Below are 18,579 nucleotides of genomic sequence, written 5' to 3'. Positions count from 1 at the left end.
CCCCTCCACAATCCGCCCGGATTCCCCCGAATCCGCTCGGATTCCAACGCCGAATCCGCCGTGTCCGACCCTATTCCGCCTTGGATTCTAGCAAAGACGGATTGTCTTCTCCAAGCTACGAAGAAAGAAGCCCTTCTCTCGAAAAATACCGGCTCCTCCTTGCTCAACTTAAAAAGTGTAATTACTAGTTTAGCCCTTAGTTAACCCTAATGCATCCTCCCTAATTTCCACTATAAATACCCCATTAGTCTAATTAGAGGAGCATGTTCTTCTTATCAATAATTAGTGTAGTTAATATCAATAAAATCTCTCTTTAATATCGTAATCAAGTATTAATCAAGTTTTAATCCAAGTTTTAGTTCTTTAATCTCTCTTTTGTTCATCCTTTATTTTGGGTAATTGAAGATTATTTGGGTTATTGTTGGGAGATTGACAACCTCTCAATCAAGCATTCAAGTACTTCTTTTATCTTTGCTTTATTATTGGAATCATTAGTAGGTATAATCTCTTAATCCTTCTTTAATTATTGTTAATTATTTTCATTTATTCATCATGTTTCATATTGTTGGTATGATTGACAACCTTGCTAGCATGATCAACATGATAATGAGTGAGTAGTCTCTTAGCTAGGGTTAATGGGTGATTAGGGGAAACCATATGGGGAATGATTTATGCTTAAATTAATATGCTTTCATGTTTTATTTGCTTGCTTGTTTTGATCTCAACTCATGCACATGTTATATTTGATGAAATGCTAAGCCTATGAATCCTTGCATTTACTATCATCTTCTATCTTTTCAATGAGACTTGTAAGACATAACCCAACTCGAGTCTCATTAGACCATGCATGTTGTTGAGTAGGGAAGATTAAGTCGACTTGTAGGTGTTGTACAATCTAATCGATTCGGCTCCGGGACCCAAACTTTCCTAGGATTGTAAGATATAACCCAACTCAATCCATCACAATAATAATTGCTTGCTTATAATTTGAGAACATGTTTGTATGATCATATCCCATGATTCCCCTATGATCCCATGACACCCTAGTGCCTTTAATCAATTGTTTACACCCCTTTAATTCATCTTGCTTGATTATTTTCATTGCTATTTTAGTTTAGTAACCTTCTACATCAACCCAATTTGTGACACCCCTTAGACACCACTAGTTACAATAGAAATCTCATTTCAACTCCCGTCCCTTGGGATCCGACCTTTACTTACCTCTTTACTAATTGAAGAGTTGTTTGTGGAGCTATAAATTGTGTTTTGATTCGACCGTGACCAACGACCACATCTTAATTTGTGAACACTTAGCGGGATCGCATCAAAAAATGGCGCCGTTGCCGGGGACGGTGTTTGTTTGATTTAGATTTCTTTCTATTGTTATTAGTTGTGTCTTTCTTCGCCTTGAGGAAGTAAAACTCCGCAAGGTTTGTTCTAATTGTTTTCGAGTTGTTTGATATTTTGCATGTCTAGAAGGTTACAAGGTGATTTGTTACCTTTTGACCGTGAAATCGAAAGAACCTTGACGAACAATAGGAGAGTTGTTAGGAGGAATTTACGAGGTATTAGTGAAGTTGTCCAACCCACTAGTGAGTTTGTCAATCCTTTCGCAATAGAAGGAGAAGAAAACCCATTACACAATACCCCACAAAATCCACCTACAATGCCAAAATTCTCGTCACACTCCGTACCCACCGAGGAGAATCTACCAAATGTTACTCCTACACCGCAACATCTAACCGGAAATTTTATTGCCAAGTCCGCCTTCATCCAATTAGTTGAGAGGAGCCAATTCGGGGGGATGCCTAGTGAGGACCCTCATTCTCATATGGAAACCTTTTGCGACTATTGTGATGCTATCTCTCAAACGGGCGTGACTCAAGACCAAATTAGATGGGTCTTATTTCCTTTTTCCTTAATCGGCACCGCGAAGCAATGGTTGAAGGGCCTTGATAAGGCCACCCTTGAAATAGATTCTTGGAAGAAGTTGGCTCTAGCTTTCTACAAAAAATTCTACCCACCGGAAAAGACTAACATGCTAAGAGCTCAAATTACGGGTTTTAAGCAAAGGGATGAAGACTCTTTGTATGAAGCTTGGGAGCGGTTCAAGGGAATTTGTCGCTCATGTCCTCACCATGGACTTAGCGAATGGTTTTTGGTGCAACAATTTTGGAATGGTTTATATGAAGATTCTAGGAACATTCTCAATATGGGATCAAATGGAATGTTCACCGAAGTTGATGACAATCAAACATGGAACAAGATTGAGGAAATGGCGGTCCATAACTCACAATATAGTAGACCTCGCAAGGCTACTAGAGGAGGAAAGCATGAAGTGGACTCCGTTACTCAATTGGGTGCTCAACTTAGTGCTCACATTGACACAATCAACTTGAAGTTTGAACAAGCTATGGCTAGACTTGAGGAAAACTCAAAATCATCAAAGCATCATGTTAATGCCATGACGGCATCCTCATCAATCCCAAGTGGGATATGTGAGAATTGTGGAACTTTGGGACATGACCAAGGTGAATGTAGGGGAGCAAATGAACAAGTGAATGCTTTCCAAGCATACAAGAGTGGTACCCCTTATTCCAACTTTTACAATGAAAACACCAAATTCCATCCAAATCTCTCATACAAAAGCCAAAATGTTCAAAACCCTCAAACAACATACACTCCACCACCCATAAAAAACCAAAATCAAAGACCCTTTTACAATCAAAACCAAGGTTACCAAAATCAAAATCCATACAATCACCAAAATGACCAAGGCTTTGATGTCCAAAAAGCGGTCCTCCAAATGCAAAAGAATCAACAAGAATTTTTCACTCAAATGCAAAAAGATAGCCAAGCAAAGGAAACCACCATCAACAACATTCTAGCTCACACCAAGATGTTGGAAACACAATTGACTCAACTAGCATCTTCAAGCTCACAAAGACAAAAGGGGCAATTACCACCTCAAAGTAATCCCTCTAGACATGAAACGGTTAGTGCCATTCACTTGAGAAGTGGTACAAGGTATGAAGCACCGAAGAAGCAAGTTGAGGATGAAGTTGTGGAAGCTAGTGAAAAGGAAGAAATTGTGCAAAACTCCAAAGATGGAGAATCATCAAACGAAGAAATTTCAAAGAAAAATGAAGACAAGGCCAAGGAGAAGGAGCCCAATGTGATTAGACTCCCTTTCCCAAGTCGTCAAGCCAAGCCCAAATTTGATGATCAACTTGGAAAGTTCATGGAAATTGTGAAGAATTTAGAAGTCTCAATTCCTTTCACGGAATTAATCAATCACGTTCCGGCCTATGCGAAATACATGAAAGATATCCTCACAAAGAAGAAGTCGATCCGGAAGCTTGAGACTATCGCCTTCACTAAGGTGAGTAGTGCAATACTTCAAGGGAGTTCACCTCCAAAGTTAAAGGATCCGGGAAGCTTCTCAATACCGTGTACCATTGGCGACACAACGATCAACAAAGCCTTATGTGATCTAGGGGCTAGTGTGAGTGTCATGCCGTACTCGGTGAGTAAAAGGTTGGGGATGGTAGAGCTTAAATGCACCAACATCACACTCCAAATGGCCGATAGATCGACTAAGACACCGTTAGGGATATGGGAAGATGTCCTCGTGCGAATTGGGAAGTTTTTCATCCCGGTGGACTTTGTCATTGTTGATATGGAGGAAGATTCCAACATTCCAATCATCCTAGGAAGACCTTTCCTACACACCGCTGGTGCGGTAATTGATGTGAAACATGGTGAGCTCACTCTAGAAGTGGGAGATGAAAGCATAACTTTTAATCTTGACAAGACTATGAGAGCTCCTCGTTTGCATGAGCCATGTTTCATGATTGATCATTATAGCCGAAAAGATGAAAGGAAGAAAACGGAACTCCAATGGAAGAAGAAAATTGAAGATGCTCCATTCAAAGAGCAAGTGAATTGTGACAAGGAGAGCTTGCAAAGCTCATCAAAATCAACCAAGGAAGAAGAGGATGGCCTCATTGGCCAAGAGAAGAAATTGGGAGTATTGTCTCCATCTAAGCAAGAGATTTTCAATGATCAACTCAATGAAGTTTGTGGTCTTTGGGACGACGAATTTGAAGGGCTTTTTAATCCCTATATTGGTAATGCCATCGATCAAGACCAACAACAAGGGACAAGGTCTATTGAGAACCTCTACCATGATAATGAACAAGCTTTTGATTACTTCTTCAAGGTGTTGAGCAACATCAACAACACCTTGGACATGCCCCCTTGACATCTCATCAAGAATGAGAGTTTGGTGGAGTCCTCCCTAAACCACCACTTGTAAATATTTCTAACTCCCTAACTTACATTTCAATTCTTGTATTGCATTTTTGTCATCTTTGGATTTTTATTTACTTTGATCAAAATAATTGTCATGTTTGAGAGAAGTGAGGGAGGGACTAACGATTTCAATTGATGTGTAGTGCTTTTAGCTTAGTGTGGGGATGGCAATTGCCTAGGCTATCCATGCCTTAGTAGTGCCCCCACAATGATGAACACAAGACTTGAAGAAAGAATGGAAGAACGGTATGGGAAATGCAATGTGCACGGATAGAACTGAATCCGTGTACACAGGGGAAGAATCCGAGCGGATTCCAGAGAATCCGCCCGTCTTACAGAATCCGAGCGTATTGCAGAAAAGACGCCCGTCCTGAACTGAGCTAAATTTTGAAAAATTCTTGATCGTGGATCGAATCCGGCGTCCCGTGAAGAATCCGCCCGTCTTGAAGAATCCGTCCGTCTTGTAAAAAAGACGCCCGTCTTTGCAGCTGAGGAAAACAAGCAAAATTTTTCTGGACTGAAATCCGTCCGTCTTTAAGCAAATCCGCATGTCCCGTGTTCAGCAAATCCGAGCGGATTGTCACAAATCTGCCCGTCTTTAGGCGAGTTTTGCAAAGTTCAGAAAGAGCAGAATCCGCACGGATTGGGCAGAATCCGCACGGATTGCCCCTGCAGATTCGAAAATTTCGGTCTCTTTAAAACCCCTCCCACCTTCATTCATTCATTCATTCATTCATAAACACTACCCACAACATCAAAACCCTCATCCTCTCCATCACAAAAACAAAAACCCTCAACAACTTTCACCAAAATCAAATCAAACCATCCTTCCAATAACAAATCAATCACTCCTTCTTCAACAAAAAAAAATCAAAACCAAGCACAAAATCTTCAACCTTTGAGTCGATTTTTGATTTCATAAAGGCAAAGCCTTTCACCTTCAAATCGATTTGGGCATACTACAAATTGAAGATTTTTCATTCTTTTCTTGGTTAGTTCATCAATGGCAAGGACTAAGGGAGCAACAAAGGCAACAAAGGCACCAAAGGCTAAGGCACTTTCACAAAGGCAAAAGGCTCTTCAAACAAAGAAAGCATTGGCTATGGTGGTAGCAACACCAAACTTGGAAGTGCAACAACAACAACAACAACCTTCTATGGGAGCAACAACACCTTCTACTCCGGTAATTGATCAACTTTTACATTATCCGGAGGTAACTTTTATTTCCGATACCCATAGAAATACCTTTGTCAATTTTGCTATGAAGTCATTACAATCCACCAAATTCATATGTGAAGATACCTTAGAAAAATTGGGTGTTCTTGAACAAACAAAAGCCTTTTTCAATGCCATGGGGTTGAAGAAATTGTTTGAAACAAGGGAATTGACATACCCCTCCCTTACCTTGGAATTTTTAAGTTCTTTGAAAGTCACCAAAGTTGAGAATAGGGAGAATATCGAGTTTCGTCTAGCTAATGTTAGTAGACGCATTACCTTTAGGGAATTGGGTGAAATTTTGGGTCTTAGTGATGAACCAAGTTATTTTAAGAGTTATGGAAAGTATGACCCCGAACCTCTTTGGGAGGCAATCTCCGGGAAGAAATTTGAGGATTTTCATGCGAGTCGTGCTCTTTTGGTCCACCATCCGGGCATAAGAGTATGGCACAAGGTCGTGGGTAACACCATAATTGCTAGGAAAGATACCAACCATTTCACAAGACTTGATTTTATTCTCCTTGAATCGGCTTTGAATATCGGAAGAGTGCACACCAAGCCTTATAATTCGTTGAGGCTCTTGGTAGATAGATGGCTCAACATCGATTGTGGGAAGAAGGGCACGACCGTTATTGTCAATGGCGGCCTAGTTACACTCCTAGCCAAGCACTTTGATCCTAACTTCAATAAGGATAACAAGTACAAAGCAAAGGAGGGTGGCCATCTTGTTGATATGCATACTATGATTCACAAGTTCAAGTGGGTTGCCCATAACCCCCTTGACACTAAGTATGGATGGCTCACTAGTGAAGCTATATCGTTCACCTTGCCTTCAAAGATTTGCCGTCTAAGCGTCCACCGGACCAATTATCTACTTCCCCTTTCCAAAGAAGCCGAGTATATCATTCAACAACAAAAGGGTGATCTTGAAATGCCCTCCTCTTCCATTGTCATACCACCTTACCCCTTTAAATATGAAGAGTTCAAGCCGGAAGGAGTTGAAGTTGGGAAAGACTATGTGACTCTTCTCATGCAAGCAATGCACAAGCAAGCCTATGAAGATCGGAAAAATGCCTACTTGGCTCAATATCCACCCCTCCTACATTTAGCTAGGCAAGGACTACTTGATCCATCTTGTCCTTTGCCTAGTTGGGCGGATAGAGAAGTCTTATTTCCGGGTGCATCTAGGGTCGTTTTGGGTGACAATGAGGTTGTTGGAAATGATGAACAAGTTGATGATAATATTGAGGAAGAAGCAAGTGAAGGAGAAAAGGATGGTGAAGATGATGATGAGGAAGATGAGGAAGAAAGTGAAGAAGCAAATGACAAGGAAAGTGGCAATGTGACCACTTCTCATGAGGGAAGTGATGATGATAGCATGATGGAAGATTAGCAAGCCTTGGAGACTCCTACACTCTCATGGTTTGTCTATTTCTCTCTTTGTATTTTATATAATTTTGATCATTATTGGAGTAGTCCTAGCCCCATTAGAGGACTCACACCTCGGTACCATTGAGGTGTTCTCATTCTATTGTTCCCGTTTTCAAAATCCAAAATGACAAATTAGTTTCATGCATAGCATAGTGTGTGCATGAACTATACCCATCCTTGGACATTAGCAATAGTGTCTCACTCGGTTTGGGGAAGTTAATGCATACCCAACGGGAGGTAATCTAAATTATCCTCTCCGTCATAACAAAAACCATGCATCATGTAGTGTAGCTTAGTATAGATTGCATTTAGTATAGAAATCATGCATCATCTTTGCATAATTTCCATCATTTTGGCCATTGAGGACAATGCCCATATTAGTGTGGGGATGGGAATTCTAACATTTAACTCTTATTCAAAAATCCAAAAAAATTGAAAAATTTCAAAAATCATAAAAATTTGAAAATTGAAAACCCAAAAACATGTTTATTTCCTTTTGTAGTCTTGTATATATTGTCTTGTATATATTGTGTTTGTTCTATCCTTGTTCACATTGATTGACTATGCCACATCCGAGACATGAGGATATTGAAGACCGCATGGTATGATCTTTCCAATCTCCTTTTTCCTCTCTATGTTAATGACTATGTGGATTTATTTTTATTGATGCGGTATAACAATGTGAATTTAGGACTTGCATTTAGTTTATATGTCATATTAGTTGATAGAATCACTTGCATTAGGATGTTTATATTAGTTGCATCATGGCATGTAGTTGCATGTTAGAAATGTTTTGAAAAATGCCTATTTAGGAACTTTGACAAGAGCAACTAAGCCATTATAAATACTTGTTCAACTTAAGACTTTGCCTATTAGAATGGTTTTAAAACACCCTAGATAGTGTCATACTAGTGTCTTTTGACCCATGACCCAAGGCCTAGTCAAGGGTTTGCATGTGAGTCACCTATCCAACCCCGTGATGCGATGTGGACTTGGTTAACTTGTCTAGGTGACCTTGTTTGACCTTGTGGTAAGGCAACCCAAAAATATTTTTCTATCAATAAGCTTGAAGTGCTCATTTCAAAGAAATTTTGTCATGTGGAAGTAGTGTAATGCCAAGAAAACCTCAAATGTTATGAATTGTTGAAAGATGAGAAAGTTAAGTTGTTTTGATGGAGGCGTACCACTTCGATGTGCTTTGGTGTGGGATCCATTGAATTGGGCCCCCATACGGTTGTGAATTCGGCCGCCCAGAGACAGAGTGACTATCACCCCGAAAAGCTATTGTCTAGAGGTTAACCGGTTGCCTAATAAGCGATTGGCGAAAGCAAAGGACACTAGCCCGGAAGGGACAAACCCCATCTTAAATTTTTGAAATGTGAAAGTGAAATGAGGACAATTTTGAATACTAGTCATATCCACCCGTTGTGAATAAATATTTGAGCATTTCATTCCCAAAAAGCCTTTTGTCAAGCCACTTGGTCAAGCTTGGGATGATCCATGACCTTTACTTTTGTAGAGAATTCGAGACTTGTCATGTCATATGCCACTAGCATCATAGGGATCATCATTCCACCACCATCTGATCGCTCTTGACGAAAGCATTTGGAAATTGAGGACGAAAGTAGTCTAGTTTAACACCATTTGGAGGTGATTTAGTGCCATCCTCTTAGACTTAGTAATTTGTTGAACTAGTATTTGTGAAGGATTACATGCTCTTAAATTTGTTCCTCTTTAGTGCCTCCGCCACTTGATGAGGGAGTGGCTATTATTTTTGTAGATGCATCCATTATGTGTTTTTGTGTGGTTAAAGTTTGTATGTGTCGCCATTTTGGCAAGACCCACCTTGCCTTGCAAGAAGGCATCCTACCTCATGGTTGTCTTGTTGTGAGTTGAAGGGGCGGAGTAAGACCCGCTAATTGTCTCATATCGGCTATATTATTAGGATAGGTTAGTATTGGTCCTAGTCTTTGTCACCTCTTTACTCGGGACGAGCAAAGGTTCGGTTTGGGGATATTTGATGTGACCATAATTGGCGCATATTTAGCCCCCGAATTAGCCTTGTTTCCATGCTTTTTAGTGCTTATTTGGGTCATTTCTTATCTTTAGTTCTTTGTTTTGCATATTCTTTGAGATTTTGATCCCTTGGTAGGAAAGGAGTAAGAATCTTGCATTTTCATGGCAAAACGAGACTAAATTGATCGAATTCAATGACCAAGCATCAAGGAGAGACAAGATTAGAAGGCCTTTGTACATATTATAGTAGAAGAGCAATGTTGAGAAAAGATCCTTGAGTCCCCAAGGAAATCCCCAAGGAATTTATGAAGAAAAGGGAAGAAAAGAAGAAGATTTGTTGCTGACTGACAATCCGAGCGGATTGTCACCAATCCGTCCGTCCCGCAGCAGCACAATCCGCTCGGATTCCCCTGAATCCGCTCGGATTCCAACGCCAGAATCCGCCCGTCCCGACCCTATTCCGCCCGGATTCTAGCACAGCACGGATTGTCTTCTCCAAGCTACGAAGAAAGAAGCCCTTCTCTCGAAAAATACCGGCTCCTCCTTGCTCAACTTAAAAAGTGTAATTACTAGTTTAGCCCTTAGTTAACCCTAATGCATCCTCCCTAATTTCCACTATAAATACCCCATTAGTCTAATTAGAGGAGCATGTTCTTCTTATCAATAATTAGTGTAGTTAATATCAATCAAATCTCTCTTTAATATTGTAATCAAGTATTAATCAAGTTTTAATCCAAGTTTTAGTTCTTTAATCTCTCTTTTGTTCATCCTTTATTTTGGGTAATTGAAGATTATTTGGGTTATTGTTGGGAGATTGACAACCTCTCAATCAAGCATTCAAGTACTTCTTTTATCTTTGCTTTATTATTGGAATCATTAGTAGGTATAATCTCTTAATCCCTCTTTAATTATTGTTAATTATTTTCATTTATTCATCATGTTTCATATTGTTGGTATGATTGACAACCTTGCTAGCATGATCAACATGATAATGAGTGAGTAGTCTCTTAGCTAGGGTTAATGGGTGATTAGGGAAAACCAACATGGGGAATGATTCATGCTTAAATTAATATGCTTTCATGTTTTATTTGTGTGACACCCTCACATATAGCGTTAAATAAACACGTAAAATCTACAGAAAAACTGACAGGATATGTTTGTAATTGGTTCAACTAATTAAAACCTGTAATTTTTAAAAACTTTTCTAAACCATTCACAAACATTTCCAAATGTAGAGTGCCAAAACCTGCAAATACTAACCAACTAATTTACATAACTATGCTAAAGCTGCGAGAATAAAGAGATACAAACCAAAGAAAAAGAGGGAGACATATGTCCCTTCAAAATATAAACACAACCAAAAGATTACAGGTGTACTACAAAAAATAAAAGCCAAACTAAGTCCAAGGTTCTTTTGCTCACTAGCTCGTCCGTGTACCCCATCTAATCATCATCAACCTATCAATCGCATTTTATACAAACACGAAAGCCACAATTCAGTGGGGAGTAACTTCGAGTCCTCCCAGCCACGAAATGTCATATTTAATGTAACATGTAGTGTAACATGTAAACAACATGATAAATAATTTAATTATCAAGTATTCTAACATATGAACACTAAACTGACCAAATTAAACTATCATGTGAATCATATAACAAATAATAATCCAAACTTTATCAATTGTAAGCGGCTTACATCTCACCTATTACAATTCATAAAATAACCATACAAGAAAGGGCAATATATCAAAGACAGGCATAAGTTCTTAGCACGGTCAATAGTCACTCTGTAACTCGAGTCTATACCACGAGGTAGGGAAGGTAATCGAACCGGTATCTTGGCTCAGAGGTTCTATCAAAACATGGCCAAGACACAACACAACCCTAGCCTAAAATCTGCGCAGACCTAGACATGCGGATACACACCACCGCACCCAAGACCCACAATTTTTTTAAAACAAAGTGAGTACCCTAAGGAGTCCACCAAAGGGTTGACTAGTACTTAAGCTGACCACTTACTATCAAAATAAGTAACGAGGTCATGCCCTAACTTGGATATAAACCCACCAAGTCAGGAACACAAAGGCTATTAAGTAGTGAACATATACTCGTCAGAGACTATAAAGACCTATCTATGACGAACACAACAACCTGCAAGAAGTATTCAATACCAATACCATTTCTAGTAATATTAACAATATTAAAGGTTTCAGGGAATCTAGGGCCGTTTCTACAATATAATAAACTACTCAAATCAACCAACAACATATGTGAAATAAAAACATAATAAATGGCCTAAAACAAGAAAAAGGCCGATTATCCAATTCATATAAAATTTCATCCAACCGATTTTTACCCGCAACCCCACCTGCGGCAGTGCGGGTTAAATTGCGGCTGACCAATCACACAATTGACTGACATCGATTCAGTCAAAGGGACCAAGGCTCAGTTTTCGGCTTAATCATCAAAACATTGCAATTATCGCTATAAAATTCATTTTCAGCCTATTCATTACAATTTCATATCATAACCTATCCTAACATGTGCAACTACCAATATAAACATAATTTTTACCATCAACATAATTTTTACTACTAATATGATTCATTTCAAAAGATTACCCATTTGTTACTTATACTAAATATAACATTAATAAACCAAACGACAAATAATGCATGAAAAACCGCTAAACAAGCAACGGGCCAACCGGGCCAACCTGTAGGGCCTCTTTGTGGGCTGCACAGGCTCTGGCCGCCGCCACCCCAACCCTCCATTTCTCCATTTTTGTTCAGTTTAACATCGTCTGAATCATCAATTAATCATTCCCAATTCATTTCCATACTAATATGTGAACTTAAACTAACAAAAGACATGAATTAGACATGAAATTAACCCATATTATCATGTGAAACAAACCACTCAATTAACCATCACAAAATCAAACAAAAAGCAAAGAATGTGACGATTATTCGTCGAGTAACTCGAAATATGTTACCTTTAGCAACAAAATGAGCAATTAGCACCTTGAACCCAAACCCTAATCTGCCAACTAACCAATATCTTCAACTATATACGAGTCTCCAAACTCGTCCTCTAAATCTTCACCTAAATAAACAATAAAAACACAACAATAAGCATAAAAGTCGAAATTATGCCCAAAATCAGCCAAAAATGACATAATTAAAACTGAAATTAAAATATACTAGGATGTAGATCTTGAAGAGAGGATTCCGAAAATATAAATTTTGCGAAAATCGGACTAGAAACGAAGAAATTATGATGAATTTACCTTAGAAATCTTAGGTTTTGTATAAAAATGGTGTTTATGCTAGAAGGTTCAAGGAGAGAGTAGGTGGAAATGAAAAAATCAGAAGGAAAGGAGGGAGGGAGGTGAGCCGTGGGAAGGGAAAAGAGGAGACGGGTTTTTCGGCGAAATTTTATGAGTCGGTTTTGGCTTTCGATGATAATTAGAACCGTTTGTCGATTCTGCAAATTCCGACAAGTCCAAAGTTCTTAAACACGAGATTACAAGAAGATTGAGTACTCATTTGACCCATTTCCAAAATCGTTTGCCCAATTTTCAAAAGAGTTGTCAATTTTTCCCGATATGCCCTTATTTCGAATTAAAAGATTTTTACACGGTTTAAACTATTTTTAAACTTTTCGAAACTATCAAAATAAATACTTTACTTCAAAATATAATAGAATTATATTTCTTTGAATTATTTTTACTTCAAATACATTAATATTAAATTCAACTTGATTAATAAATTACTTCCGCAATATAATAATGGTCCGAAATTACGGGGTGTTATAATCACCCCTCCTTTTAAAAAGTTTCGTCCTCGAAACTTAGAAGGAGAAATTATAGTATACAACATCTTAATAATAATATCATAAGAAAAATTTAGGTATCTTTTCAATGAAACGGTGATACTCTTGTTGATCAGACAAGAACATCCACTTTCATATCAAGATATATAAATATTCCTACACCAATAAATGAGAAAACCCATTATTAGGACGTCTCCAATAACGAGATTTAACACTCATTAATGTTAAAACCATTGAAAATCATAAAAGCATTTTCAAAATTTTAGTTTAAAGTTCTATAATAAGAATAATATCTTTACTAATTATGATTAAATACAAATTAGTAACGCGAAAAAGAGTAAGAAAAAGGAATACCTTACGAGAATAATTCAGGATATTTAGCTAACATAGAAGCTTCAGTCTCCCAAGTCTCTTCTTCGACATTTCCACAACGCCAAAGAACACGGACTAGAGGTACAACTTTGCTCCTAAGTTGCTTATTGGCTTTTTCAAGAATCCGAATTGGCCTTTCTTCAACCGCCAAGTTAGGCTCCAATTCAAGAATCTCTTCCTGGATGATATGGCTAGGGTCACTAATGTACTTCCTCAACTGAGAAACATGGAAGACATTGTGAACCTTGCTCAGATTTGGGGGCAATTCTAAACGGTAAGCAGCAGGACCAATCTTTTCAATCACCCGGAAAGGTCCAATATACTTAGGGCTCACTTCCCTTTTACGCCAAACCGTTTCACCCCTTTCATAGGTGACACTTTAAGGAATACTTGATCATCAACCTCAAAAGAAAGTGGTCGACGACGGACATCAGCATATGATTTTTGACGGTCCTGAGCGGCTTTCATCCGCTCCCGAATGATTTTAACCTGTTCAACGGACTCGGTCACCAAATCAGGTCCTAACATTGGAACATTTTGGGTTTGATCCCAACAGACTGGAGTACGGCATTTTCTACCGTACAGAGCTTCATATGGTGCCATTTTAATGGAGGCTTGATAGTCATTTATTGTAAGAGAACTCAACCGAGGTAAACATTTCTCCCGTGAAGTTTGGAAATCTAAGGCACGAGCACGAAGAAGATCCTCAAAAGTTTGAATTGTTCTCTCAGTTTGACCATCAGTGGCGGCGTGAAAAGCAGTGCTCATCAATAGTTTACTACCCAAGGCCTCCTGTAATGCAGTCCAGAAACGAGAACAAAATCGAGGGTCCCGATCTGAGACTATATCTTTAGGAATCCCATGATAGCGCACTATCTCATCCACATAGGCACGAGCTAGAACTTCTAATCTCCAGGTCTCTTTGATGGAAATAAACCGAGCACACTTAGTCAATCGGTCAACAATCACCCAAACAGCATTCTTCCCTGAGGAAGTCCTGGGTAAAGCCATCACAAAATCCATGGAAATAGACTCCCATTTCCAAAGAGGAATATCCAAGGGTTGAAGCAAACCCCCGGGCTTTTGATGCTCTATCTTTACTTTCTGACAGGTGAGGCATTTACTGACATACTCCACAACTTCAATCTTCATCCTAGGCCACCAGAATTGCAATCTCAAATCTTTGTACATTTTGGTACCTCCCTGATGAACGGAGTAAGGAGAGAGGTGTGCTTCATCAAGAATTCTTTTTCTCAAATTAGCTGCCTCCGGAACATAGATTCTACAATGATAACGAAGATACCCATCATCATCAATCTTACAATCTTTTGCTTGTCCAAGTTGAATTTTAGCTCGAATGGATTTGAAAGTAGGATCATCGGAAAGGCAAGCACGGATCTCACGGTAGAAGTCAGGTTCGGCTGACATGGCATCAAGATGATTAGAGCCCCTTTTTACAAGGCTTATTCCTAATTTTTGAAGTTCTAAAGCAAGTTTAGGAGGTAATTCCCGAAAAGAATTCAAAGAATGACAGGATTTTCTGCTAAGAGCATCAGCCACCACATTAGCTTTTCCTTCGTGATAAATTAGGTCGGCATCATAGTCATTCACCAATTCCAACCATCTTCTTTGTCTCATGTTCAGCTCTTTTTGGGTAAAGAGATATTTCAGGCTTTTGTGGTCGGTGTAGATGTTGCAATGGACTCCAATGAGGTAGTGTCTCCAAATCTTTAAAGCATGCACCACCGCAGCTAATTCAAGATCATGAGTCGGGTAGTTAACTTCATGAACTCTAAGCTGTCGAGAGGCATACGCAATGACTTTCCCTTTTTGCATCAAGACACAACCTATACCATGCTTAGAAGCATCACAGTAAACATCAAAGTCCACTCCTTCTTCAGGTAAGGTCAACACCGGAGCGGTAGTCAACCTCTTTTTCAATACCTGGAAGGCATTTTCACACTCCTCAGACCACACAAATTTAGACTCTTTCTTCAAAGAATCGAGTCATCGGCCTAGCAATCTTTGAAAAATCCTTCACAAACCGCCGATAGTAACCCGCCAAGCCAAGGAAACTACGGATTTCAGAAACATTGGTCGGACTTTTCCAATCAACAACGGCTTCAATTTTGGCAGGATCTACCATAACACCCTCTTTTGAAATGACGTGCCCAAGGAAGGTCACTCTAGGTAACCAGAATTCACATTTAGAGAATTTAGCATACCATTTTTCACGGCGCAGAATCTCTAAAATAACACAAAGGTGTTTGGCATGTTCTCTTTCAAATTTAGAATAGATCAGGATGTCATCAATGAACACCACAACGCATTTGTCAAGGTGTTCTCTGAAAGTACGGTTCATCTGATCCATGAATACTGCTGGAGCATTGGTCAATCCGAATGGCATCACTGTAAACTCGAAATGACCATATCTCGTACTGAAGGCGGTTTTAGGAATATCAGCTTCTCGGACTGGAATTTGATGATAGCCCGAACGAAGATCAATTTTAGAAAAAGTGGAAGCACCTCGGAGTTGGTCAAAAAGATCATCAATTCTAGGAAGAGGATACTTATTCTTGATAGTAACCCGGTTAAGTTCACGATAATCTATGCATAACCGCATAGATCCATCCTTCTTCCTTACAAAGAGAACAGGAGCACCCCAAGGTGAAGAGCTAGGTCGGATAAAACCTTTGGCAATCAAATCATCCAGCTGAGCCTTCAGCTCTTTCATTTCAGACGGTGCCAGCCTATAAGGAGCTTTAGCAATAGGGCCGGTACCAGGAATAAGATCAATAGTAAATTCAACTTCCCTTTCAGGAGGAATTCCCGGTAGCTCATCAGGAAAAACATCGGGAAATTCACATACTACAGGAATGTTCTCTTTAGGAGGCAGAGAAGAAGAATCTAAAGGGGTCACCATACACAAGAAGGCTTGATGACCCTTTTTCATCGCCTTAACAAACTTCATAGCAGAAATTAATTTAGTACCGGTTTGTCTTCTAACCATTTGATAAGACACACGGTGACCTGAAAGGCTTGTAAGAATTATTTTCTGGTCCCGACATTCAAATCGAGCATGATAAGTATGTAACCAATCCATGCCCAAAATGACATCAAATTCTTCAAGCGGAAATTGGAAAAGATTTGCTGGAAATATAGATCCCGCAATAGAAATAGGGACTTCCGGATAGATTTTAGAACAGGAAAAGACATCACCAGAGGGTAAGGATATAGATGTGCTTTCTCCATATGATGATTCAAGTGATAATTTATCGGAGAGTTTTATTGAAATAAAAGATAAAGAGGCACCCGTATCAAATAGTACCAAACAAGGAACATCAAAAATAGAAAATGTACCAAAGAATGATATCGGGGTGTGCCTCGGCCTTCCTTCGGCTCATGACAAAAATACGGCCTTTCGGCCTCACTGGGGCAGCAGGAGTAGTAGGAGCCGTCACCTTCTTCTCCGGGCAAACATTGGCCTTGTGGCCCGGTTTGTTGCATGAAAAGCATATGATAGGATCAACGAAGCATTTACCAGGATGTGCTGGTTTCTTGCAGTTATAGCACACTCGGTCTTTAGCACCTTTATTGTTGTTAAGAGCTAAAGATTGACCACCCCGGTTAACTTGCACAGTAGAAACAAATCTCCTCTTGTTTGGGTCAGAGGGAGAAGAGATGAACCTGGGTGAAGGAGTATAGGGCCTAGAAGATGGATATAAAGGCCTTTTGCCAAGATTGGAACTGGTTGCACGAGCTTCATTTTCAATGTCTTTCAGGGAATTCTCAGCCCATAAAGCATCATTGTAAATTGAAACAAAGCTGGTGGAGTCACGACAGACCATGCTTTTGATTTTAGGAGAGAGCTTTTCAAGATAAAAGAAGGCTTTTTCATTGTCATCCTTCACCAATCTAGTAGCATAATGAGCCAACTCGTTGAATTTATCGAAAGGCCTCAAACAGAAGGCTTCCTTGCTTTAATTCCATGAATCCTTTCAACTTCTGCTATTTAAGTTCTTGCGGATAGAATCGGGCCTCCACTAATTCCTTGAAACGTTCCATCAAATCCTGTTCGGATGAAACGGTAGGCCCAGTCATGGACCACCATCGATCTGCTTCTCGTACTAGGAAGTGAGATGTCAGCTTCACTTTATGTTCCTTCTTAACATCATACAACGTAAAGCTTTTCTCCAACTCCCGAAACCACCCCGTAAGAGCAACTGGATCAATCTCTCCACCATAAGTGGGAGTGTTGATTCGGGTTAATTGATTAGCCACCCAAGTATAGGTGCAGGAGTACCCTCGGGAGGCGGGGGAGGAGGAGGAGCTTGTTGATTCTGCTGATTTTGTTGGTTTTGGAGAATTTGAGTAAGAACTAGTAAAATAGCATCATCAACTCTTCTTGGCGGAGCCATCTTACAAAAGAGAAAATTTAATTAGTACCTATCAATTAGCAATCACAAACAGACTACCACATAAAATCCTAAATCTACCCATCCTACCCATCTCTCAAGTTTATTATTTAAAGGTCAAGTGATTTTAAGTGGGGTGCACAAACGTGCGTCGGGAGCAACAAGCTCTGATACCAACTGTGACACCCTCACATATAGCGTTAAATAAACACGTAAAATTTACTGAAAATCGACAGATATGTTTGTAATTGGTTCAACTAATTAAAACCCGTAATTTTTAAAAACTTTTCTAAACCATTCACAAACATTTCCAAATGTAGAGTGCCAAAACCTGCAAATACTAACCAACTAATTTACATAACTATGCTAAAGCTGCGAGAATAAAGAGATACAAACCAAAGAAAAAGAGGGAGACATATGTCCCTTCAAAATATAAACACAACCAAAAGATTACAGGTGTACTACAAAAAAAAAAGCCAAACTAAGTCCAAGGTTCTTTTGCTCACTAGCTCGTCCGTGTACCCCATCTAATCATCATCAACCCACAATCGCATTTTATACAAACACGAAAGCCACAATTCAGTGGGGAGTAACTTCGAGTCCTCCCATCCACGAAATGTCATATTTAATGTAACATGTAGTGTAACATGTAAACAACATGATAAATAATTTAATTATCAAGTATTCTAACATATGAACACTAAACTGACCAAATTAAACTATCATGTGAATCATATAACAAATAATAATCCAAACTTTATCAATTGTAACCGGCTTACATCTCACCTATTACAATTCATAAAATCACCATACAAGAAAGGGCAATATATCAAAGACAGGCATAAGTTCTTAGCACGGTCAATAGTCACTCTGTAACTCGAGTCTATACCACGAGGTAGGGAAGGTAATCGAACCGGTATCTTGGCTCAGAGGTTCTATCAAAACATGGCCAAGACACAACACAACCCTAGCCTAAAATCTG

The 18,579-nt window shown here is 39.2% G+C and overlaps 1 non-coding gene across 1 annotated transcript; it reads right to left on the bottom strand.

Annotated features, from left to right (window-relative positions):
• Positions 1–2,038: 2,038 nt before the first annotated feature.
• On the bottom strand, positions 2,039–2,145 carry LOC141634691 (small nucleolar RNA R71). The gene has a single exon (XR_012539416.1). It is a non-coding gene; the product is annotated as a small nucleolar RNA R71 (small nucleolar RNA).
• Positions 2,146–18,579: the final 16,434 nt, after the last annotated feature.

Source organism: Silene latifolia, chromosome Y (genome assembly GCF_048544455.1).
Source record: "Silene latifolia isolate original U9 population chromosome Y, ASM4854445v1, whole genome shotgun sequence".
In the NCBI taxonomy this organism is placed as follows: Eukaryota; Viridiplantae; Streptophyta; class Magnoliopsida; order Caryophyllales; family Caryophyllaceae; genus Silene; species Silene latifolia.
The sequence above is the reverse complement of the archived record's forward strand: the minus strand, read 5'-3'. Positions and strand labels throughout refer to the sequence as shown.